We start from the raw sequence: 27,487 nt of genomic DNA, 5'->3' as shown, positions 1-27,487 counted from the left end.
GGTCTGTGGAGTGGCTGCAGCACCTGTGTTTCAGCCTGAAGAATGGGCTCAGGTCATTTCTGCTTATGTTTCATTTTAGGACTGCTGTGGTTTGGATGTTTGTGCCCTCTGAACCTCATGCACGAATTTGATCTCCAATGTGTTAATGTTGGAGGTAGGGGCTGGTGGGAGGTGCTTGGGTCAGGTGGGTAGAACCCTCATGAATGTGTCCTCCCTGGGGGTGAGGGGATTTTCACATTATTTGTTTCTGGCAGAGCTGGTTATGAAAAAGCGCTTGACATTTCCCCACCTTCCCCGCTGTCCATGTGATCTATTTGCACATGCGAAGAGAGCCTCGTCTGCTTTCTGCCATGAACTGGAACAGCCAGAGAACCTCACCAGATGCAGTTGTCTGGTCTTATGCTGTCCAGCCACCTGAATTATAAGCCAAATAAACTTTTAAAATCTATTATCCAGTTTTAGGTAGTCTGTTATCACCACACTAAATAGACTAAAACAAGGTCTAAGCTGAAGAAGCAATCACTATCTTGAGTATTTTTCTTTTTCATGGCACGGAGCAGGGCACCTAGAGTGAAAGCTAAACAAGGCAAGTCCACAGAAGCACGTGTGAAGCTAACTCATCTTTCATTGGCCCAAGTAAATTACATGTCTGAGCCCAATGCCAGTGAGGCAGGGAATTATACTACTTCCACTATAAAACATAGCAAGAGCAAAGGCAAAAGCATAATTCTAAACAAATGATACCATCCACTAAACCCTCATAAGTGAAAGAGAGTTTAGTGCACCTGTGTACTACTTACAACAACAAAATTGTAAAACTACTTGTAGCAAGTGTTTTAAGAGTTCAAAGGCAACATAAGACACATGTGATGATATATATTTAAGATATGTAGTGAGTAATCTCAAACTGCCATCTTGCAGTCATGCCATTATTAGTAAACAATTCTCCATGGGTCTTTATGTCATGCCAGCAAGGCAATGACTACCCATTGTCCAGGATTATCTTTTAAAGGATTTTTGCATAGTGAACAGCCTTGGAAGATAGATGTGATGTCTCCCTGTGGAGTAAAAGGCAAGCATGCTTAAAGCTTAATATCCATATGTGCTTGAACAAAAAATATTATTATTATTTATTACTTTTCAGAAAAATGTATGTTTATTACTATTTATATTATAGTTACTTTTCAGAATATATGTATTCATATATGTAAATCAAGCTTCTTAATTATGTTATTCAAATTGGCTATACCCTTATAGATTTTTTTTTTGTCTGCTTGATTTATCAATTACTGTGACAGGTATATTAAATCATCCACTCTGATAGTACATTTGTGTATTTTTCTGTGGTTATATCTTTTTTGTGCTGCATATTTTAATCATATGTTACTAAATACACAAAAGTTTAGAATGATCATATCTTTCTGTATAAATGCTTTTGCTATTATTTTGTGTCTCTCTTTATCTATAATAACATTCTTCACATTAGTACCTTTTTTCCTGAATTTCTATATCGTCTGCTCACAAATTTACTTCTCTGGTTCTAAGTTTCCTGTTCTTGGAAACTAGTATGAAGAAATATTGCAGATGGTTCACAAAATCCTACGCAGATATTTATTTTGTAACAACAGTGGCAATGTAATCTAGAAAATTGAAGTTGTGATGATAGCTCCTTGATTCTTACATTTTCAGAAGTGGTAGAGTTTATAGCTCCCAGGGGTAGGCAGTTCTGAGGCATTGCTCTGGCAGTCATTTCTGGATATTATACTATATCACCCAACAATGTTAAACTTAATTTCTTCTCTTAAATTTCTTTCTTGTTAAACTATCAAGAGTAGATTCTCCATCTGTTACTGAAACTCACATAACACAGTAACTTACAGCACCACTCTGGTGATAGGAATCTGTAATTGATTCCTGGTTGATCTCCATGGCAGTGATTAAATTATTTTCAAATAGAGTACCAGTAACCTCTACATGCAGATTGCAAATGATTTGCTTCAATTATCATTCACAGTCCCTCTTTGGCAGACTGAATGGATGCTGCCATACCATCACTGCAAATGAGGAATATAAGACCATAAGGATGAATGGTTGTTTCACACACTGGCAAGTTTAAGGTGGCAATAACAGGATAGGTTTTAAGTTTTGTTTAGTTTTTTTTTTTTTAATTTAAACAAAAAAAGGCACGGTAAAAAGAAAATCATTTCTATGATTACCCTAAAAAAAAAAAATGCAGAGCCAGATGCTCTGGGTTGAGAAATTACAACATACATTAAATTCACAAAATCTTCTAGTATCTTATGTACTAATTAGAGTAATCATTGGGAAAGAGTTGGAGACTGATACTGAGAATAATGATATTTGAAATGATTTATTTGATTTAAATTACTCCCAAACTCCCACTCCCATGAAGCCTCACTTGACCACAGAGTCATGCCTTGCTTATAGACCCTGAAGGGGCATTACCTCATGTCCACCTCCACTGCCTGTCAGTGCTAACAGCGCCACTACTAAGGTCAGATTCAGCATGCTGAGTCCCAAAGGACCAGAACATTTATGCACTATAAAAAAGATTATAATATTAATACATATATGGCCAAAAAAATCCAAATTGTAGGTAAAAGTAATTTCTGGAAACACTAGACCAAAATAGAGATAACATGGTTTCAGATTAATTGAGTTTATTGATAATGAATATATATATACATACTAGTCATGTGGTATATACTGTGGCATATATAGTGCAGTCTGGTAAAATATAATAAGAAACATACATGTATTTTAATTTTCTAGTAGCCACAATAAAAGTAAAAAGATGAAGGTGAAATTAATTTTAGTAATATATTTCATTTTGCAATATATTTAAAATATCATTTCAAAATAAAATCATTATAAAACTATTGATGATGTATTTTCCTTTCTTTTACTGTTCTTCCAACTCCAGCATGATTTTACATTTATAGCTTATCTAATATCAGATACTAAATTTTTATCAGAAATACTTGATTTATTTATATATAATAAAACAAATTGAGAAAGTAGATTCAGATCCCCAGATTTTTCAAATATAATTAAACATTTGTCAGTAACAGAATAAAGTAACAAAATAACATTTTACATTAATATTTGCATCTAGATTGAAAAAACTCCTGTTGACATCATCAGGGAAATTTGATAGGTAATTACTTCAAGAAAACCAGAATAGTCTACTATATATTTGAAAGGTAAGAAAGCAGGAAGAACGGAAAGAGGAAAGGAAGGAAAACAATAGAAGACAGGACACAGGGGACAGGAGAAAGGGAGGGAGAAAGTGAGGATGAGATGGAAGAATGAAGAAATTAAGGAAAGAAAATAACAAGAGTAACAAAGGGTTTCTGGAAATTAACAATATTATCAATATATAGCTAGAAAGAGATAAGTTTCAAGGGCCAGCTATTGATGTGAACAATAAACTGAAAACATATCCTAATATAAAGAGCCAAAGAAAAAAGAAAAAAGAAAGCAGATGTAAGAGAAGAGTTAACAAGGAGATTTACTTCCAGTTATTTAACAATTGCCTATGCTTCAGAGCCGAGAATGAGATAGAAATGAGATAGAAAACACAACCACTACAAACAAAATAGAAAACACAAATCCCTGGAAAATACTCTGAACATAGTCTTCAAAGATTTGACTGTTCACAAATTACTGAAGCAAGATAAAAGAAATAATGTATATACAAAACCATCCTACCCACAAGGGTTAGAAAACAGACTGATCTAAGACAGTGCTTATAACACCAGATTCCGCAAACCTGTGTAGTGACATCTTGAAAGTTTTGAAAACTATGCAAGCAAACCATTGTGAACTTCAAATTCTAAGTTAATATATTGTAGTGTAAGGCAAAATAAAGACATTTTCAGTCATAATGAGAGTGCTGATTACCATTATCTTACATAAAACTAAATATTCTGGCCGGGTGCTGTAGCTTACGCCTGTAATCCCAGCACTTTCGGAGGCCGAGGCAGGTGGATCATGAGGTCAAGAGATCGAGACCATCCTGGCCAATATGGTGAAACCCCGTCTCTACGAAAAATACAAAAATTAGCTGGGTGTGGTGGCGTGCACCTGTAGTTCCAGCTACTCAGGAGGCTGAGGCAGGAGAATCGCTTGAACCCAGGAGGCGGAGGTTACAGTGAGCCGAGATGGCACCACTGCACTCCAGCCTGGGCAACAGAGTGAGACTCCAAAAACAAAACAAAACAAAACAAAACAAAACAAAACAAACAAAATATTCTGAAATATTCTCTTGGAAAAGAAAAAAAAAGTGGAAGTAGGACTATGAGAAAGTTGATATGAGGCACTAAAAATAGTGACAGAATGACTTCAGGATGAAGAAGAATAGGTGAAAATATATTTTTGAAAAGTAATTGTCCTGGATGTTTAGAAAAATGTACTTTGGCAAAGTTTAGGGCCATATGGATTATTTACTTTTCTCAAGTTAGTCTAACTGCAACACAGGGCTCTGAAGTGATTGATATTCAGTGTCATAATATATTCAAACATAATATATTCAATGACAGCCAAAAATTTCAAAAGTAGATAATGTTCTTACTATTTCAAAGCATACAGCAAAAGTTAAAAATTATAAAATGAAAATATACACAACAAAACCAAAACAAATGTAGACATGAGGAAAGATGGGAGGTTACATAATGAGGAGAAATTCTTTATCTCATAGTGAACATTAAACATAAATGTCAAAGTTTATTTTTTAATTCTAAGAACACTATGTAATGTATTTTAATTATATGTTTATAAGAAATTTATTTTATTCTTAGCTTCTTCTTGTCTAGAGATCATTTTGAATTAAAAGAAAATCATGTTGTCCCTATTCTAGTTTTTGCATTTAATATATACAGCGTATTTATTAATAGGTTTTAAAAGTTCTCTTCTACTTCTCCTCTATTTTTTTTTCTAGAGGAAATAGAAGTTAACGTGAACATTTGAAATGACTGGCAAAATACATTTATATATTCTCACAAAGCAAATGCACTTTTAAACCTCCCATGTCGTAAAATTATTCTCAAATGAAAGATGGAAAAAATTTGGGGTAAGAGGTAACCAAATCATCCAAAATTAAAAAAAAGATTTTTAAGTAGAAAACTAATACTACATAGCAGAACTTCTCTATGTGTTCAAAATCCTAACGTTTTTCTTAAGGAGTTGGGATGGAGTCAACAAATCCCAAATCAGTCTTTCTATATTAAAAAGAGACAAAAGGGAGAATCTAATGAGCTTAAACTCAGAGCCACAGAGATAATGAGAGCAAGAGACCTTGGTCTGTAAGCAGCAACTCCCTTTGTTTCACATTGAATACCCTCATCTAGTTATTAGTTCTTCCTCCAGTAATCTGTCAAACAATGAGGGACTAGAATTTTAAAAGGTGCATCGCCACAGAAAGCAAGCCAGTGCTGAGCTAGTGAAAAGGTGAGATAATGAGATTGACATTGCTAACACTGGAAATCTGGTGATATAAAGATTAGTTTACAATCAAATTACTCTCATATTCACTTATAGCCAAATAAGTAAAGAGGCCACCTGTAAAGTATTTTCGCCACGAGCATTGGTATGGAGACTGTTATAATAAACACATGTTTTAGGCAGCAAGGAATTCAGTGGAAGTTGCTAGACACACAGGTTGTTTAAAACTAAGCAAGATTCTCCTAAATGAATGATTCATCCATAGTAGCAACACTAATTCATTATTGACTTTCAGTTTATATCTATTTTCATTTTTTCCAATCTGTTGCAATGCAATAGAAGTGGTGGTTTGTTGTGCTGTTGTTTTAAAGTGTTGTTTTAAGTACATAATTTCACTCCATTTGTGCCAGGAAAATGCCCAAACACCTTCATTAGAAATAAAGCAAATCTGTTCAACAGTACTCTGAACAGCAGGCACTGTATGCTTTATTGAACAGAAAAGCTTTAACAAGCCTTATCGTGTACACATGTTCATTGTGCCTGTGTCTGTTTATGTTCTCCAACTTCCTGAAAATGTGGGTACAACAACAAAGTAGTGTTTAGCTACCCTACTTACTCGGCCAGGTGGTTGATTATATGGTTTGGTATATTTTTTGCAGGTGGTATACAAAATCATATGTACGAGCTGTTCAGTCCACTGAACAGTTTTTTGTAACATTTTTTGCTAAATGACACAGCCCCAGCCACACATAACAACATATAATGATGCCAGAGTGATATCTTCACTGGATTCATTTAGCTTTGCAAAGAATTACCTAAGAAAGACATTTTCCTGCTTTCATTTCTGTTTCATGCTGGGTAATGTTGGCAAGAATTATTCATGGCACATGTGAGCAATTCAAAGAAATATTGTAAAACAAAAAAAAAGAGGCAGCTTTGCAGAGGTGCGCTATCTGCTTGATGACTTGGCATGCTGCCCCTGGTGCTTGGCATAGCACCCTAGCTGCTGGCACAGGGGATGTTATATATACTTGCCGTTGGGCCTCTACTGTGCTACTTGCTGTGCACGATCAATATCGACCAACTGCATAAACAACCAGATGAACCTTGTATCTGAGGGATAGCAAATAGCATTTGAATTATTTTACATAAATCTGAAAATGTAATAGCGGTTGACATTCCTATTAGTATTATATCTGAGCACGATGATCATAATTGAGTAACATTAAATTTAGTTTATTGAACAGCAGTCCACTGCCCGCTTTACTGTGACTGCGATCTGTGTAATGAAACCAGCAGTACGAAAAATTCTCTCAGTTGGTACACTTCCTGGAGAGCAGCCAAAGTATTTATTGCTATTTGTGCAATTAATGGCCGTATCGATTTCTTTTTTTTTTTTTCTAGTAAATAGTGGATAAGTTGTGCTAAGTTTTCTTAGCTCTTCAAGGTTTGTTTCAGCTGTAATTAATGTGACTATAAGAATAATACTCAATTGTTCTCAGGAACTGGTTTTCATGTCTGCAGCATTTTCAACTTATACATTACTCTGGTTTGAAATGACTAAATTGATAAGTGACTCTATTGCCAAAATAATCCCATATGCTGAAGTGTGATTTATTAATGTTCAAAAATCAGAAGGTAAAACTTCACTCGCCAAAATGCTGTGGTGGTTAATCATCTGTTCTTCCAGCTAATTCCATAATCCTCAATGTGACAATCAATTCATCATGCTGAAACGGCAAATTCATATAAATCATATTTCCAAGTTCTACAGGCAGTCAATAAAATACATTGCACATTTCCCATAAATTATGTGATAGAATGTTAATTTATTTTTCACATTAAAAACTCTAACTACCCTGTGTGTTTATATTTTGTGCTTGTAAAATGATGAGCCTCATCCTGGCACATCTAGACAATTACACCATGCACATGAAAGAAGATGTGAAGCCCTCTGATTTACGAAGAATTCACAGAAATAATGGGAAGTCCACCTCCTCTAGTATGATCAAATGTTCTAATGTCTTCTCCTACTTTGTTCTTATGTCTTACTGACCAGGATTCAAAGATCTTCTTTAGTGTATTTCTCACTTGCAGGAGATGGCTAATATAAAGAAGGTCAGTGTTGGCATCATTTTGTGCATTCTTGCTATAGAGGGAATGAGAGTAATCTACATTCCAGTTTATGTGCTCCTCTTTCTTTTATTTCAGTTCCATACATCACCCTAATTTCATGGTTAGAGTGAATATTCTACAATTCCTTTCTTTCTTTTTAACCTTTTCTCTAAAATCTATTTAGTATACACCATAAGAACTAAAATATAGGAATGTGTCATTTGCAGACATCCCAATGGGTCATATGATTCATAATTCTCTAAGGAAAAGAATTATAGTGGGAAGGGCTTTCTGTCTTTAGTAGATACAATCCCTTATGTTGTCCTATTAAAAATAAGACTGCAGTTTCTAAATATGACATGGACATGGCACAATAAATGTCTAACTTTACTCCATTTTATATGTCATATTAAATGTACTAAATTATGCAACAGGTCAGAATCCCAAATACTCCCTAAAGAAGAGTCTACCTGTACATGTTTAGGGCTCACACAGTCAGCAGAAATAACACATTTAAGGAAACTGTCTGGATCCTGAGTTTGTTTTCCTTCTGACTTCTGTCTGTTATTTCTCATAAATTCTTCATATCAATACTCCTTTTTATGTGGATTTTAGATCTGCTATGTTCCATCTAAAAATGGCTAATCACTTGCTCTCTCTGACTGTAGTTCATCCTCTACCTCAATGTCCTGGTTATCCTTAGGTCTGACAGGCAAATTTTTTTTCATATGAGGAGATTCTCGACTCCAGTTCCTGCAAGTTACTTTATGAAAAGAACAATGGAGAACTTGTCATATACAATCTGATTTTGTTGAAAAATTTGTTAAAACAAACACACACACACACACACAGGCCAGGCACGGTGCCTCATGCCTATAATCCTAGCACTTTGGGAGGCCAAGGTGGGTAGATCACCTGAGGTCAGGAGTTCGAGATCAGCCTGGCCAGCATGGAGAAACCCTATCTCTACTAAAACTACAAAAATTAGCTGCACGTGGTTGCAGGCACCTGTAATCCCAGCTACCTCTGAGGCTGAGGCAGGAGAATCACTTGAACCTGGTTTGGCGGAGGTTGCAGTGAGCTCAGATCGTGCCACTTCACTCCAGCCTGGGCAAAAGAGTAAAACTCTGTCTCAAACAAAACAAAGAAACAAAATGTTATTTTGGAATTATATGTCTACCACTGAGAATGAAATTAACATTTTTTTGTAATGACTCATCAATAACACATTGCTATCTAACAAATTGTTCTTTCCTTGAAATGTAATTACTAATATTTACATATAAGAAATGATATTTCTTCTGGAAAAGAAAATTTGTCTTAAAGATGATTTACCAATAAGGCTAAACCCCACCATATTCAGGGTAACAAATTAGTTCAGTCAGTTTCTACACTGTATACAAAAGCTGGCAAAAGAAAAGGGTTCAGGGGCAAGAGCCAAGATCTGGCTGACGGAACAGAGCAGTTAGCACTTGCTATTTGAGTACCTAGGGATATGGGCACTAACCTCTGTGATGACTGTATTTCAGCCAAAGATGCAGCATAAGCTGATATATGTTATCACAGACTGAGCCATAAAAGTCTATGGAACACAAGCTCCTTTTTACAAGAAGGGCTAACTCTACAGTGTTATATGACTTAACAATATAACAGCTGGAATGGAACCATAGCTTTTCATTCAGAAATTCTTGCTTTTCCAGAAGGATGAATTCATCTATTAGGTAACAGGAAGTGTGTGTGTCTGTGTGTGGTGTGTGTTTGTGTGTGTGTAAGGACATTTTTACAAATGTGATCTCCTAAGGGTGTGCAGATCTGAACTTAGCTCTTCATTACTCAAAACACTTCAGTGGCTTCCAGTTATATTTATCCTAAACCACTAATAACTGAGATTTCAATCATAGCACAAAGGAGGAGGAGAGAAGTTGAGCTACTTGGGGCCAAGGTTGGGTATTTTACCAGAATGAAATTAAAATTCTATTGCAATCTCTAGGGCAACTACTAAGAAAAGTCAAAATTATATAGTTTAAAAAATCACAGCTACTCAGGAGGCTAAGGCAGGATAATAGCTTGAACCCAGGTGGTGGAGGTTGCATAAAACCGAGATCGCACCATTGCATTCCAGCCTGGGTGATAGAGTGAAACTCTGCCTTAAAAAAAAAAAAAAATCAACAGAGAAATAAAACTATTTATTTAACTCAATATAAGGCAATAAAGTAATCACAGAAGAACAACAAAGACACAAGACAAATTCAAAGCAAATATGAAAATGATAGATGTAAATTCCACAATATAAGTTAACTAAAAAGGTAATGATCATCAAATTGGCTTAAAAAAATCAAGATTCAACTATATGGTATTTTTGAGAGAGATCTTGTAGATTCAAAAGCTCAAATAAGTTGAAAATAAAAGAATGTCAAAAGATATACACATATATGTCAAAAAATAACCACAGGAGAGCTGGAGTGGCTACATTAAGATATGAGAGACTTTAAGAGACGTTACGATGGACAAAGAGTGACAAAAGGGTCCATCAGTGTTCATAATGATGAATGGATAAACTCAGGGGAGAAAAAAAAATGTTTATGCACCTAACAACAAAATCCAAAATAGTTGAAGCAAAAACTGGAAGAATTGAAAGTTGAAATAGGAAATCCAACAATAATCTTCAATAAGTTATATTCCCCACTCTCAATGGTTTATTTTTAATTGTTAACTTTTAGTTTAGGCTTGGGGGTACATGTGAAGGTTTGTTACATAGGTAAACACAGGTAGCAGGAGTTTGTTGTACGTATGATTTCATCACCCTGTATAAAGCCCACTACCCCATAGCTATCTTTTCTGGTTCTCTCCCTCCTCTCACTCTCTATCCTCAAGTAGACCCCCGTGTCTGTTATATTCTTTATCTTCATTAGTTCTTAACATTTAGCCCCCACTTATAAGGAAGAACATGCAGTATTTGGTTTTCTGTTCCTTTGTTAGTTTGCTAAGGATAAATAGCCTCCAGCTCCACCCATGTTCCCACAAAAGACATGATCTCATTCTTTTATATGGCTGCATGATATTCCATGATATGTATGTACCACATTTTCTTTATCCAATCATTGATGGGCATTTAGGTTAATTCTGTGTCTTTGCTATTGTGAACATTGTTTCAACGAACATTCACATGCAGCTGTGTATATGGTAGAATGATTTATATGCCTCTGTGTATATACCCAGTAATGGGATACCAGGTCCAATGGTAGTTCTGCTTTTAGTTTTTGAGGAATCACCATACAGCATTCCACAATGGTTGAACCAATTTACACTCCCACCAACAGTGCACTTTCTCCTCTACCTCACCAACATCTGTTATTTTCTGACTTAATTATAGTCATTCTAACCAGTATGAGAGTATCTCATTGCAGTTTTGATTTGCATTACCCAATGATCAGTGATATTGAGCCTTTTTTATGTGATTGTTGTATGAAGTATGTCTTCTTTTGAGAAATGTTTGTTTATATCCTTTGCCCACTTTTAGTGGGGTATTTTTCTCTTATAAATTTGCATAAGTTCCTTATAGATGGTGGATATTAGATCTTTGTCAGATGCGTAGTTTGCAAAAATGTTCTCCCATTCTGTACATTGTCTGTTTATTCTATTGATAGTTTCTTTTGTATGCAGAAGCTCTTAAGTTTAATTATATTCCACTTGTCATTGCTTTTGGTGTCTTTGTCCGTTACTATATTAAGGATGGTATTGCCAAGGTTGTCTTCTAGGGTTTTTATAATTTTGAGTTTCACACTTAAGTCTTTATTCCATCTTGAGCTAACTTTGTGTTTGGTGTTAGGAAGGGGTTCAGATTCAATCTTCCGCATATGTCTAGCCAGCTAACCCAGCACCATTTATTGAATAAGGAATCTTTTCTCCATTGCTTGTATTTGTAAGATGGTCGTAGATGTGCAGCCACATTTCCAGGTTTTCTATTCTGTTCCATTAGTCTGTGTGCTTGTGTTCATACCAGTACCATGCTGTTTGGGTTACTGTAGCCTTGTAGTATAGTTTGAAGTTGGGTAACGTGATGCCTTCAGCTTTGTCCTATTTCCTTAGAATTGCCTTACCTATTCGTGTTCTTTTATAAACTCAACTAAAAATCACTAAGAATACACAGGACTTAAACAACGTTATCAACTAAATTGATAAATTGTAAAAATTAAAATTTTTAACACAATTAATCCAAAGTCTGCAGTATACAAGTTCTTTCAACTGCATATGAAATATTCTCCTGGATGGACTATATGTTTAGCCACAAAATAAGTCTGAATAAATTTTAAAATATTGAAACCATATAAAATATGTTTTCTGACTAGAATTAAATTAGAAATCTATAACAGAAACAAGAATCTGAAAAATGCTAAACATTTGGAAAATAAACATTTTAAAAAAATGTCTCAAAGAACAAATTACAAAGGAAATAGATAAGATTTTGAACAGAATAAAAATTAAAACATACCTTAAAACTTATGAGATATAGGTAAAGCAGTATCTAGATGTAAATTTATATCCTGAAATCCCTGAATCAGTAAAGAAAAAAAAAATCCTCAAATCAATAGCCGAGCTCCTGCTTTAAGAAACTAGAAAAAAGGCAAACTAAGTAAAAAGCAAGCAAAAGCAGGCGCATAGCCATAATGATTGGAGCACAAATAAATAAAACTGAAAGCAGAATCAATAAAGAAATCAATGAAACCAAAGTTTGTTTTTTTGTTTTTGTTTTTGTTTGAAATATTAAAGAAAACTGACAAACCTTTAGCAAGTTAGATCATGAAATTAAAAGACAAGGCACACATTACCAACCAAAGAATAAAAGAGAGAAGGTTATTATTAACAACCAAACAGATAATAAAGGGATAATAGAGGGACACTATGAACACATTTTTGCCAACAAGTTAGTATGGTGCCAAAGCTAGTGAGTGATAAAAATAATTTAGAAACCGGGAAAATAACCTTGATCTACTCTCCTGAGAACTAGGAAAGGTTCATTACGAAGACTAATAATCTAACCATAAACGTAAAAAGCTGGACAATGTTTGAGGATCATAATGGATATTTTAAAACAAAACAAAAACTAAATCACAGTGATATATTCTGGGGAAAATACAGCTACTAGGAAGAAGCATACTCTAACAGAAATAACTTGTACTTCAAGCTATTAAAAATCACTCTAGTTTTCTTGATTCTCAAAGACTGAGGTAGGTATCTCTTTTCTGTGCTACAGTATACTTCTTTCATAATAGTCCCTATTATACTCTGTATTGAAATCATCTGGTGACTCATTTATGTATGACACCTGACATCAAATTTTTGAGGATAGAGACAATGTTTTCTGCATTGTCATATTCCTATTGCCTAGTACATAGTTGGAGCTCATCAGATATTATATTTACTTGAAAGACTGAATGAACAGACATAAGATGAGAATTTCCATCCAGCTCTCAAATTAACTGGGTGACTGAGACGTAAGCAATAAGGAGTAACTATAGTGTCTCCATGTTGGCCTTCTGTGACATTCTGTGAAATCAATCTGGAATGGTATCAAGATGGAATCCAGTTTATCCATCCCCTAGGTCATATCAATTGCCTTCATAAGGTTTGAATCTGAGCTCCTGATCACTCCAGAAGCAGGCCTGGCACTCACCAAATCATTACTGCTCTTCTAATGGACTAGAGCAGGAACCAAGGTTCTGCCACTTTGTCATAAGGTTTGAATCTGAGCTCCTGATCACTCCAGAAGCAGGCCTGGCACTCACCAAATCATTACTGCTCTTCTAATGGACTAGAGCAGGAACCAAGGTTCTGCCACTTTGTAATGCTACCAACCCCCGATCAAAAAGAGGTGGAACTACTGCTTCCCAACGAAGGCTGTAACTCAAAAACTCAATAGACCGAAGGTCAGTGCCTCTCCTCCGCAGGATGACAACAAGCCTTTTCAGATCTCTGAGCACTCTTTGGAATACAGTGCACAGCAGTGCCGCAGCTCCTCCTCCTCCTCCTGAAGCTAATCTTTCCTGGTAAACCTGGCTCCAGCCAACTGCTAGTGTGAAGTCCTGCCCTTTGCTTTTGATTATATGACACTGGCTTGGGCAAGTCTTTCTGACACTAAGCTTCTATGTCATCTAAAAAAGAAGAAACAAAGTAAAAGTCTGTGATTTGACTTTGATTTCTCCCCAAAATCTGTATTTGTGAGTAAATTATGAGCCAATGGACTGAAATTGCTTGTTCACATCACCTTAATGTGGTAGAGAGAAGTTAACATAGGCAGACTGGCTAGGCAAAGAGAAGCATTTTATTTCTAGTAATGAGGGAAGACTTGGTGGCATAATTTTGAAATTTGAGGCTCCAAGGAATATTGTGCTAATGCTCCTTACCCAACTTTCTGCACCCGGAATTGTCCTTCATGTGCCCTTTGCGCTCTCTACATTCTGAAGAGAAAGTTGGACTATACAATAATATTTTTGACTGGAGTAACTATAAATTAATGAGATAAATTTGTGTCTGTGACTAGTGGTTGAAGTCCTATTGACTTACATGCACAATGAACGTCATGCCAGGAACTCAAAAAATTTTTCAAGACACCCAACCTGTATCAAAAACGATTTGCAAGGTCTTTGTCTAATTATTTTAAAAAATAGATGGCTAACTGAAATTAAAACTAAGAAAGCTGCTAGACTTTGAATATTTGTATATTTTGTTAGATATATACATGTATACATACACATATATATGGAAAAACTTAATGCAGCAGTCTTGTTTTATTCTGTTCTTGCCTATTAGTAATCGTGATTACATGCAAACTCTGAGAACAAAACAACTTGAATTATTTTTGTAGCTATTGAGTGATGATGTTCTTTCTATACATCCCAAGCATTCTGTACATCCATGCATCCCAAGTGCATCATGATGGACCAGGTTGTCAGCACGTTCAGAGTAAACATGAAGATTCATGATGTGCATCTAATGCCTGGTTCGGGGTCCGCACCATGTTGGAGCCCAAGACTCAAGTGGGCTTTCCTGGGTAAAGATTGCTTCCACATAATCTACAATTTGCAGGTAGAGAAAATGATGCATCTATAATGTGATACCCACAAAGTGAAGGCAAGAAAGCCTGTGTTTGTGACCATTCCCCTTTGCCTATTGCATATGTTTTTCCTGTAATCTTTCACTATATGCTTTGCTGCAATAACTGTTAACTGTTGTGTATAATTTTATATTTAGTTACATGAGTCCTTTCAGTAAATTAGAGAGCTTGTGCAGTCATTGGTCTACCAAAATAGCACATTTCATAATAATTTTATGAATTGGTTTATGATAATCAGTGATATACTTTCAAAAAAGATACACTTCATAGAATTATAATTTTCCTTCTTTTAATACAATTAAAACACTCTTATGCGGTATTTAGTCAAATTCATAGAGAAAGGAAGTAGAATAATGATTGCCAGGGACTGGGGAAGGATGGAATAAGAAGCTTTGTAATGGGTACATAGTTTCAGTTTCGCAAGATGAAAAATATTCTGCTGATGGATTGTGGTGTTGGTAGCACAACTATGTTACTACACCTAATGCCACTGAACTATATGCCTAAAAATGGTGAAAATGGTAAATTTCATATATATTTTCCCATAACATTTAACATAAGTTATTAAAACATTAAATAATAATGTTTTACTAGCATAATGTTTAAAGTCAGTTGCAATTAATAAATGTCTTTATATCTTTTTATTTTATTTTATTATCAAAGATAGACTAACTAAGGTCCCAATTATCAACTAATATATCTGAAATTAAAACTTCCCAGGAAGCAGCAAGTCACCCTTTCGCATTCCTACTGCTCCTCTCTATTTTAGGCCTTCATCTTCTTCTTGAGAATAGTCTGACTGCTCAGTATTTCCCATTCCCCTAGAAGGTCTCAGAGACCTGGTTACAATCCATATTCTTTTTTGTTTAAATATTTCTCATTCTCCAGAGCTAATGAAATATAGTCCAGTCCCTATAATCTAGTCTTGAAGACACTTTATTTTTTCACCAAAGTCACTACTTCTCCTACTCTGCAAAATATTGTATGTTGGGTCCTGAACTTTTCACTCCTATCCAAGCATACCATTCTCTTTTATACTTCTAGACCACTACATTTCTGTAGAGAATTACACTCTCTGCCCCATAAAAATGTGAGAAGGTAATATTGACAAGGTATATTTTGTTCTTTAATTGTCACCTCCTCCGTGATGTCCTCTTCACCTCAGATTCTTTCAGAATTAACATTGATTTACCCAGTATCTTCCAAAAGTGCTTGGTCCACCTCTGTTTTATAGTACTATAAGAGCTGAATAGTTATTTCCAATTTTTTTCTTGTCCCTTGTGGAGGGAGAATAATACTTTCCCACCACATTAATGTCAGTCCCACCACATTAATGTTATTTGGTCTGGCCAGTGAAATATAAGTGAAATTGGCATGTGTCCCTTCCAGATAAAAATAATATTAAGAATCAGAAATATTTCACAGAGAATATTTCTTTTAGCTTAAGTTCCATAGTGAATATAATATACAGGAGAACCATAGCCCAATGATGAGGACAATACTAGTTTTTGTAAACCACTGCAATTTGGGGGTCATTGGTTATGGCCGAGATTATCCTTACTAATGCGAGTTCTAACCATGTTCTGTATTATTAATTTGTCTGTAGAGCTAGCTCTTCCCACTAAACTATGAGATTCATTGCATTAAAAACTGCTATTTATCTTTGTTATTTTAATGCCTAACACTTTGCTCAGTTCAGAGATGTTTAATACATTTTTTGTATGAATGGACAAATAAACGGGGGGAAAAAAAGGATAAAACTTTAAAGCTATTCCAGTCATTATTATTATGCTCTACTATGTGGAGTTATTTCACACTGTATCAGAAATGTTGTCTACTCAGTATTTATATATGTGAGTATTTTCATCAACTGGTTTGTTGGGTTAATGATTTGGTCATTCCTTGAAGAGACAGTGATTTAACCTAATAGAGATCAAAGCTACTGATGTTGCCTGAATTTAGATTAGATAAGTATTGCACCTTTCTAGTGTATGTTTCACCATTTTGTTTATGGAGTGTGAAATATACAGCCTTGTGCTGTTTCTGCACCTTTCATCCATGCATAGCCAACAAAATGCTGTACGCACCATTTCTGCTAACCTTGGCAAATTAGCAGAGGTATTTGCGTAATCAGGCAGTTGAGTGTTTGTGTAGTTTATCACTTTTTATGAAAAAGGAAATGTGTTAAGGAGGATTAAGCAGAAAAATAACTATCAGTGGCTTATATTTATAATATTGCTGTAGTAAAATAAGAAAAAATAAAAGTGATGCCAAGTGTTTCATTAAAAAAATATTGTTTCATTAATAAGGTGATATGACAAAACCAAAACTATACGGTTCATTTTTTTTCTTGTCAGTGAGAAAGTAGAGAAACATTTGTCTTCCTTTTCTTTTTCTGAGAACACTAGTTCACCTTTAATTCCATGTGACTAGCTCCCAGTATTTTTTTTTTCTTTTTCTTTTTTTTTAAGCTAAGGTTGTAGTCCTTTGAGAACAATGTTGACAGCTTTGAGCTGACAAAGAATCATTATAATCAGTGCTGAAGATATGAAATCACAATGAGAGAATTCATGTTTATAGTAGCAGGGACCACACACTGTGATAGTTTGCATTAGGAACTCAGCAGGTGCAATATGCAAAACTGAATCACAGTAGTGGATTTGAGGAACTTAGGATATAAAAAGGTCATTTTTGTTCAAGTACCTGTCTACTGTGTTCAAATAAAAAAAATACAGAATATTTCCATAAAATTTTGCCGAAGATAACCTATTGTGTGTACATGAACTTAAAGGTTTCCATAGTGTTAGTGCAAATTATATTGTTTACCTTAATGTCAACAGCATTTGAATGCTAGATACAGAAGTTGATTAAAAGCATTATAGATGTCATTTTATATAAGCAAGAAAAACAACTCAAAAAATTACAAATGGCAGATCTTATACATATTCAAATCACCCAAACGTTTTTCAATTGTTAAGGAGTCGGCTGAACTGTAGGGATGAGGTGTGAAAAAGTATCGTGAGGGTGACGCCCTATGTTTAAGTGCTGTCCATTCTCTGTAACCACTAGGGTGCACTGAATGTAATGGCATCATTTTTATTCTACTCTTTATACATGGGATGGGGAAGGTGGTTTTGCGAGGAAAGTTAGATTAGTTGTTCCTAAGAAAATTGTCAAGTAAATGAATTGTTATTCTTAGAACCAACTCGTTCGTCTGTGCTCTGAACCTATTTGGCATCTTGATAATATTTCACGTCCATCTATTTCACTCATTCATTTTTCAACAGTGCTTTACAAAACACCTATTCTGTCTAGGCACAAGAGGATCATGGAGGTATAGAACATGATCTCTCTTTCTGAGGCATTTGAAGACTAACGGAAGACATGAACACCTAAGCATAATTACAGCAGTGTCGTTAGAGACATGGGAGCCACAAAGAAGAAAGTGCCACACTCTGCCTGAGCTTGTAAGCATTCACAAAGGTGCAGGGCTGTGAGTTGAGGTGTTTTCCTATGGGTATGCACTCACTAAGTAAATAAATGGGTTAGTTGAGGCAGAGAGAACATCACATAAAAGGCATAGAGAAAGCAATAAGCAGCTTACTGAGATCGACTTCCAAAGGGTTTGTGAGAAGTGGCTAAACAGAAACAGGAAAGTGGGCAGAATCCTGCCGACTATATGCTAGGAATTTGGGTTTTATCTTGTTTAATTAACAGTCATAGAAGAATATTAACCAGGAAGGCAATATGAACAAGTTTGCCTTTTAAATAATTTGGAAGATTTTTCCAGGGAAACTTAAAATTGCAGGTGAAAAAAAAGGATCACTTAAAACCTAAACTCCTCATTTTCTCTCCCCACTATTAACCACTTGTAGTCTTGAAAGTTAATTTAAAGATATGCATTTTAAATGTCAATTGCCTACCAACAGCTTACAAGTATTTGTATGCTTTCAATAATATATTCTGTGCAATAATGATCGAAATCACAATAAAACTAAGTGAAATTTCTTGTACTAGGTTTTTGGGAAGCTTGATAATTTTTAGGTTATCGCTGAAAAGCACCAGCAGCAGGGAGCATAGATTGTAAGATACTTCACTCTCCAGTCTTAGTGGAAAGATGCAGAGGCAGAGGGATATGATGGCCTTGAATTTGTCCTGGACCATCCTAATCCTTCAAACCACTGTCCTTAAAATGCTACATACAATTCTTACTCTTAAGCACTAAGGGATCTTTTTCCATCTTCCCACTTGCTCTTGTTGCTTCCCATCAGTCTTTTAATTAAATTCCAACCTGTGTTAACTGTTATTATTTTTAGGTAGACTCGAAAGTCCTCGTGGACTACAAATGATATTCCCATGTGTAGTACTCAGAATTTATCTCATTACTAAATGGACTTCCTTGAGCACTCAGTAGAAATCCCTAAATGTCAGTGGCCCTTGTTTAAAAATGTAAAACTATCTAAATTCCTTTTATCACATGTCGAGTGAATTATTTCTAGATATAAATGCATCTCTCTGAAAAACAAGATTTACTTTGTAAATGATTGTGTTACATTAAAAGGGATTTGACAGTGTTTACCACTAGCTTAGAATATCAGGAAAGACAGAATAGCACAAATGAATTTTTAAAAATAATTTTGTAAAATAGCGGAGATGGGAAAGTAGTTTATTTTATAATGTCAATGTTTTTGATGACAGAAAAAAATGTTACCTTGTCATAAGTTAACATTTAAATATAAATAAAATATATTTCATTAAAATATAAACTGGGTTTAAAAACTAGGTTCCAGGTACCCAGTTTTATATGCTATTCAGCAATTACTAGTATTTAGGTTAGTCCACCTAAAAATGCTCCACTAGCCAAATGATTCTTAGAAATGTTTGAAAGATCATTCTAGTGTTGTAGTTTGGGTATGTTGTATGACATAACAATTTACCTCTCTCTCACTCTAGTGACCCTAAGTTCTCATTCTGGCTCCATTTCTGGAATTTACAACATTCACTTAGATACCCAACACTCACTCTCCTCAAGCATATTAGATAACAAGTTATTTAGCTTTCTGGGCCAATGCTACATGCCCTTGTCAAAAATTTAACATGTACTACTTTTTCCAGATAAAATAACTAGTAAAATCTGAATATTTTTACAACTTTATAGGGAAAGATTTAAGAGCAAAAAACAAACAAACAAAAAAAAACCACTTCTAACAATAATAGTAATGATAACAAAATTATTAGGATTTGAAGTTTTAATAATATTGAGGAATTTAATAAAATGATTAGTGGAAATAGCAAACTTGTTTTTCAAGCTACTCCTTTCTTATAGTTTTGAGCTGGACACAGTTCCTCAATTGCCTACAGACATTCACTTTGGGTTTTAAAGTATAAGCCAGGCAGAATGGTAAATGCCTGTAGTCCCAGCTACTCTGGAGGCTGAGATGAGAGGATTACTTGAGCTCATGAGTTTGATTCTAGCTTGGGCAAATAGTGATACACCTGAGATGTTGTCTCTAAAAAAAAAAAAAAAAAGTGTAACTTAAAAAATGTACACATTAATTTTAGCTTTATTTATTTATTTATTTAGAGACAGAATGTCCCTCTGTCGCCCAAGCTGGAGTGCAATGGTGCTCCTCGATTCACTACAACCTCCGCCTCCCGGGTTCACACCATTCTCCTGCCTCAGCCTCTGGAGTCGCTGGGACTACAGGCGCCCACAACCACGCCCGGCTAATTTCTGTATTTTTAGTAGAGACGGGGTTTCACTGTGTTAGCCAGGATGGTCTCGATCTCCTGACCACGTGATCCACCCACCTCGACCTCCCAAAGTGCTGGGATTACAGGCATGAGCCACCGCGCCTGGCCTGTTTGTTTTTATTTCTAGTAGTGGAAGTGAATTCAGTTTTATTTAATGAAAAACTAATATCTTACATATTTAAAATTAGTTTGAAATTCTTGTAACATGTATTTTCTCATATTCAAACAGATTTTTAAAAGCACAGATGTTCTATGGTTTTATTAAAATATTCTGTGTTCAGTAGATCTGAACTAGAAAGATGGTCTGAATGTGAACCAATACTGCTGTTTGCTTCTATCAATATATGTGAACTTCACACATATTTTTTTAGTTTCTTTATTTCACATCCATTTGACACTTACTCATAAGTCAAACCTCATGACAGACACTGCCTGTGGAGAGTTTACTCTCAAGTGAAAGAAGATACAGATGCACACAAATAGCTATAATAAAATATTATAAGTGAATATTAGGACATTGAGCACAAATGTGGTTCTTTTCCTCCATTAAATTTCAGTAGGGAATATGGTCTTAAAAATACTAGAAAAGACACATGCACACGTATGTTTATTGCGGCACTATTCACAATAGCAAAGACTTGGAATCAACCCAAACGTCCATCAGTGACAGATTGGATTAAGAAAATGTGGCACATATACACCATGGAATACTATGCAGCCATCAAAAAGGATGAGTTTGTGTCCTTTGTAGGGACATGGATGCAGCTGGAAACCATCATTCTTAGCAAACTATCACAAGAACAGAAAACCAAACACCGCATGTTCTCACTCATAGGTGGGAACTGAACAATGAGATCACTTGGACTCAGGAAGGGGAACATCACACACCGGGGCCTATCACGGGGAGGGGGGAGGGGGGAGGGATTGCATTGGGAGTTATACCTGATGTAAATGACGAGTTGATGGGTGCAGCACACCAACATGGCACAAGTATACATATGTAACAAACCTGCACGTTATGCACGTGTACCCTACAACTTAAAGTATAATAATAATAAATAAATTTAAAAAAAATACTGGAAAATAAATTATTACATTTCCCATAATGCCTAAAAGGAGAAATGCAAAGTGTTTTATTATTATTTAAAAAATAAAATAAATTACATATTTATAACACCTTAAAATTCACAAAATATTTTTGATATTTCTCTCTTTTTTTGTCCAATCGTTGATACTACTGTCACACACTATAAGCACCTAACAGCTACTGGCTTAGGTATTTACGCATATTGTCCCATTTCATTCCTACTTCAGATTGATTGCTAAGGTAGCAATTACTATCTTCATTTTACTGATGATGAAATAGAAGATGTGGTAAATTAAATAAAATGTCAAAAGTCACATAGCTATTGATATGAAAACAGAGATCCAAAACCAAACTTATGTGACTTTAAAGATCATGAGCTTTCCACTGTGAACAAGACAAAGATTATTCTATTTATAAATGAGAAAAAAAGGGTAATTAATTTGCCCGTGGTAAATTAGAGGGTATATATTTGAATCTAGGGTTTCTGAGTAAGCATTCAAAATACTTTTCATTGTAACTTGTTGACTCTGATGACTCTTTTGTGTTTTATGTTAGCATTTTAAGTAAATTAAGAGGTGAATAAACATTCATACTATACGTTCTTACTAAAGCTTACTGAATGCAATTGTGAAATTTTCTAGAATGTAATTTTTGTATCACATTAAATAATTTGAAATTTTTCATTCTAACTCTGTAGAATATATGAACAAAACTAAGAAAAACTCCCTTTAATCACTGACAAATTAATAATTTAATTTTTATTCATAGTATTTTGCAACTGATCCCATGGTATCCTGAAATCATGCACCAATTAGTAACTGATATATTTTCAGCACTACATTATTGGGTTCCATAAAGAACAAATAATTAGTTTTAAAAATTGTGAAAATTAAGAGTCACAGCCCAGTAAAATGAGGTGGGTATCTATGGCCAGGGGTGGGGTTGGCTGGTGAGAAACATCAGAGCCCAAGAAATAGTGAAAGTGATGTCCATAGGAAGGCATGATCTGGGGTAACCTGGTGTGGAGTCATGGAACCCAACGGTATGAACAGAATATCCTCATAGTCAGGTAGCACAAGGGGGAATCCAAAAACAGTCATGAGAATATCCACTGGAGAGACATAGAGACACCGATATAAAAGCAATGACTGTAACCCTCAAAGAGGAAATCAAGAGCCCATACTTTAATAAATAAATTAATTAACAGTCTGTTGACAAATGTGATAACCACATAGTTCAAAGTTCTCCCTCCAAAACTTTTAAGAATTACCACAGGAAAAATAGTAACGTCACAGTTGGAGAATCCTGGCAGATAACTTATTTATGTGGTCAGAGTGAACATCATCAGCAATGGACAGAATCAAAATCATTCTCTATCTGACAAAATACAATGAGAAATAACAATCTTTCTGTGGTAATCTGCCAAATGCTCATAAACTCAGTCTAACACTATGGACACTGAAACCCATATTGAAGGACATTCTAATCTGTCTGCAATCTTCAAAAGTGTTAAGGTCATGAAAGTCAATGGAAGACTGAAAAAACTGCCAAATGAAGTAGACTAAAGAGACATGGCAACTGAACCATACGTATGATTTGGAATTGTATTCGTTTTCTTTTGCTGTCCTAATAAATGACCACAGATCTAGTGGCTTAAAATAACTCAAGTGTATTATTTTCCACAGGCCAGAATTTCAATGCTAATCTCACTCCAGCTAAAGTCAAAGTTTTGGCATGGTTGCATTTCTTTCTGAAGACTAGGGGTGAGAGTGGGGGATCCATTTCCTCCCTCATTCGGGTTGTTGGCACAATTCAGTTCCTTGCACACAGCCCCATACATATTAGAAGCAGCAACTGGATGTGGTCCAAGTCCAATCCTTCTCATGCTGCTGTCTCTCTGCACACAGCTGGGATCAGTTCTCTGCTTTTAAGAAATCGTGTGATTAGATTTGGTCTACCTAGGTATCAGGTTAATTTTCTCACCTCAAGGTCTCTAAACCTAATTGTATTTTGCCATGTAAGAAATCATATTCACAGGTTCTAGCTAATAGAAACAGTTTTGTTTTGGGGATGCAGAGAAAGCACTTCTAAAATTACTGATAGTGAGTGATTTCAGTCAAATGTACAGTCTCCTGAGGGATACACCAAGATAACCCAATCTTTGAAAGGGACATGAGAACATCAGATATTAGTTTTGCTTTACGTCTACAGTTTTGTAGCATGGACACAGGCAATGTGAGCTAGCTAAGCTGTTTATTAACATTAGTTCCTTACTTTTTTTTTTTTAATTGAGACCAAGTTTCGCTCTTGTCACCCAGGATGGAATGCAATGGCATCTCAGCTGGCTGCAACCTCTGCCTCCCAGGTTCAAGCAATTCTCCTGCCTCAGTCTCCCAAGTAGCTGAGATTTCAGGCACCTGCCACCACAACCAGCTATTTTTTGTATTTTTAGTAGAGACGGGATTTCACCATGTTGGCCAGGCTGGTCTCGAACTCATGAGCTCAAGTGATCCACCCAACTTGGCCTCCCAAAGTACTGAGATTACAGGCATGAGCTACCACGCCTGGCCAGTTGCTTACATTTTTATTTTTTAGGATTTTTTGGATTCATTTTATTGCTATGCAATATTTATTTTGTTCTTAAGGTAAGGTAGACATGACTATGATCACAAATTCTACATTTAGATTTCAATTAAATATCTATATCTTAATAAGCACAATTCACATGGAAAACTTGATTTAAAAAAAAAAAAAATCTACAAGAAGCCGGGCGCGGTGGCTCATGCCTGTAATCCCAGCCTTTTGAGAGGCTGAGGCAGGCAGATCGCGAGGTCAGAAGATCGAGACCATCCTGGCTAACACGGTGAAACCCCGTCTCTACTAAAAATACAAAAAATTAGCCGGGCGTGGTGGCCGGCGCCTGTGGTCCCAGCTACTCGATAGGCTGAGGCAGGAGAATGGCGTGAACCCGGGAGGCGGAGCTTGCAGTGAGCCGAGATTGTGCCACTGCACTCCAGCCTGGGCGACAGAGTGAGACTCGTCTCAAAAAAAAAAAAAAAAAAAAAAAAAAAAAAAAAAAAAAAATTCTAAAAGAAAATATATTAAATCTGGTAAGAAGTTTTGGTGGGTTTCTTTTCTTTAATGTTGTGTCTATATTAGAGAATGACAATTCTCTGAGGGTAGTTTTTGCTTTTGATTTACTGTTTGAGCTGTTTCTATTGGAAAATCATTTATAGGCAAGAACAGTTTCAGTAATCCAAATCTGCACTGTTTATGACTTCTGAAATACAAACCAGGTCAAAACCCCAGAATAATAAAATAATTAACCTGAATATCACATTGAATCAGTTTTGCTAATACAGTGCCCTGTAAACAATGCATGACTTATTTAAAGAGATCAAACCAATAGTGAATAAAATAGAATATCATCCATTCATAGCCACATCAGTTGGTAGCTTTGTCTGTGTTTGCAGGTGTGTGTGTCTCTTGATGTGTATGGCTGTACATCAAAAGCCTTAGAAAGACAACTGTATACTGATAAATACTGTAAATGTCTAATTTCTGGACCTGGAGAGACTTACTCTTAACTTCTTCTAATCATTAACAAAGAGATACTGAATAAAACATCTAATGTTACAAAACTATTTTGCTATTTGTCAGGAAAATAGATGATTAAAACCATTTGTTTTCCATATTCTAATTTGAACCTAAATTTCTGCTTATATGTATAATGTATAAATAATTCTTTAAAAAATTTGTTGTCTACTTTGTCCATTTTAGCTTTTAAATATTTTACACCAGATTTTATTCTGAAAATAAAAATTTTTAAAGGCACATTAGAATTACAGAAAATAACTGAGTAAAAATAAATTTCAAAAGATTATTTATTTGATGCTATGATCAGTAAACATTTGAACTGATATGAGACTGAAGTTTTCAGAATTTCAATCCTTTTCTCACTAACTCATGAAATTATTAGGTAGATATAAAAGCTACAACCAAATCTCTTGCATAAGTAGTAATTAGGCTAATTTATACATGTATTTTTTTTCCAAATATACGAAGTCTTTCTTTGGTAATTTTTTTCTAGCATAGTTCTATTGAAATTTTGACTATAGCGTATTTTCATTTTTTAAATTAATTTTGCTCTTGTTTACTTTCTCTCATGAGAATTGTGAATAATGAAAAATCACATATTTTTAAGAGAAAAGAGTGAAAAATGTAGTTATATTTTGCTCATAGTTCATGATCTTACCATTAGTTGGTGGCACTAAGGTAATTATATTAAGAAGAAAACCTCCTAGGCTGGCTTTTTGTTTCCAGATCATTGATTCATATGTATTTATTTGTGTTGTATTTAATGAATCTCTAATTTTATATTATTTGAATGATCCTTATTATATAAGGCATTCTCTACTACCAAATGGCAGTGTTACTTTAATTTGCTCTATTGGAACGCACAAGCCTTAAAGACTACTACCTTAGCTCATTGATGGATCAGGCAAATAATACATTTGGCAAATATCTGTAAGATGTAAAAGTTTAATTACCAAGAAAATAATTTTAGACTGCCCTTTTTTCCCATTTCCCCCCAGATATTTCATGATTCTGAAGAAGAATTAGAGGTGAGACTTGAGAAAATGTAGAAAAATGTAAGAATGTAAAGTGGCTAAAGTGATACATGCACACACACACACACATATACACACAGAAACACACACCCACACCTCAAAATAAAACCTGAGATGGTAAAAGGGTGATGGAAAAGGAAATATGACTCAATATGGGAAGGAAAAAGGAGCCAAATGTACAACAGAATTGGGAAGTATCAGAAGAGATTATGAGAAACATTTCTGAAGATTATGTATTTAATTCCTTTAATTTTTTTAAAAAAATGTTGCAGATATGCTTTGGATTTTCTTGAAGATTAGAAGTTTTCTTAACCATCCACCACTTTTTTGATTGGTTATTATTCTCTCTACCTTCTGTGAAACTAACTGATGGATACTAATGGCACAGTTACAGTTATAGCTAGTCAGTTGCACGGTTTACGCACATAGTTCTGCTACCAATGTTTAGTAGTGAATTAAACATTTTGGCTATATTTGTCCCCGAAGCTATAATTTAGTTAATCATTATATATGGCAATAACAACAAGTAAAACACAACGAAGAAGAAATTTTTGTTTTTATGGTAATTGTGTTGGGTGCTTTGGATCCTCCCAATAAAGTTGACTTCCCTAAAATAATTACACTTGAATTAGGTATAGAGAAGTTAATTGTAAAAAATTGAAAGTTACTGTAAATCTTCTAATCATAGTTCTTTGCAAGTGTACTTAAGTTATTGCTCCACTTGAAATAAATGAAAACTGGAAATCTGAGGTGATGAATTATGGATCCCTTTTATGTATGAAAGATGACAAGGAAATCTCATCTGCTGACTTATACTAAAATAAAATACCTTGGCCTGGGATCAAAGATAGGTGAAAGAATTAACATTTATGTTTTTTAATTAAGATAAAATGTATAAGTTTTTATGTACATATTTTATGACTTCCTGATATAACAAAAAGTGTTGATAAAAGAACCCAATACTGGTTCTAATGGTATTCGATTAGAATTAAAGAGTTTCTATGATTATTGTTGTTGTCATCGTCATTGTTATTTGGTGACTGGGTGAATATTAACCACCCAGTTGCCAAATGGGTGATTGACATTCCACCACCATTGGCAATGACTGAGCCAAGTAGATACCAACATTCAGGTGGGTATGTATATTTTTACCTTTTTTGAATGGCCCCCTCCACTATTCTTTGCAGCAAAAAAAAAAAAAAAAAAAATCAGAGAGATTAATCTATAATAACCATTGTGTAACCCATAGATTAGCAGCATCAGCATCACCTGGAAGTTTATTAGAAAGTCATCATGTCAGGTTTAAGCCAAAAATGTCCTGAT

General features: G+C 34.9%; 1 long non-coding RNA gene across 1 annotated transcript; it reads left to right on the top strand.

Annotated features, from left to right (window-relative positions):
• Positions 1-27,172, top strand: LOC105481769 (uncharacterized). Its single transcript, XR_987181.2, has 3 exons — positions 1-52; positions 26,129-26,185; positions 26,437-27,172. It is a non-coding gene; the product is annotated as an uncharacterized lncRNA (long non-coding RNA).
• The last annotated feature ends 315 nt before the right edge of the window (positions 27,173-27,487 follow it).

The sequence above is a fragment of the Macaca nemestrina genome, chromosome 16, assembly GCF_043159975.1.
Source record: "Macaca nemestrina isolate mMacNem1 chromosome 16, mMacNem.hap1, whole genome shotgun sequence".
In the NCBI taxonomy this organism is placed as follows: domain Eukaryota; kingdom Metazoa; phylum Chordata; class Mammalia; order Primates; family Cercopithecidae; genus Macaca; species Macaca nemestrina.
The sequence above is the reverse complement of the archived record's forward strand: the minus strand, read 5'-3'. Positions and strand labels throughout refer to the sequence as shown.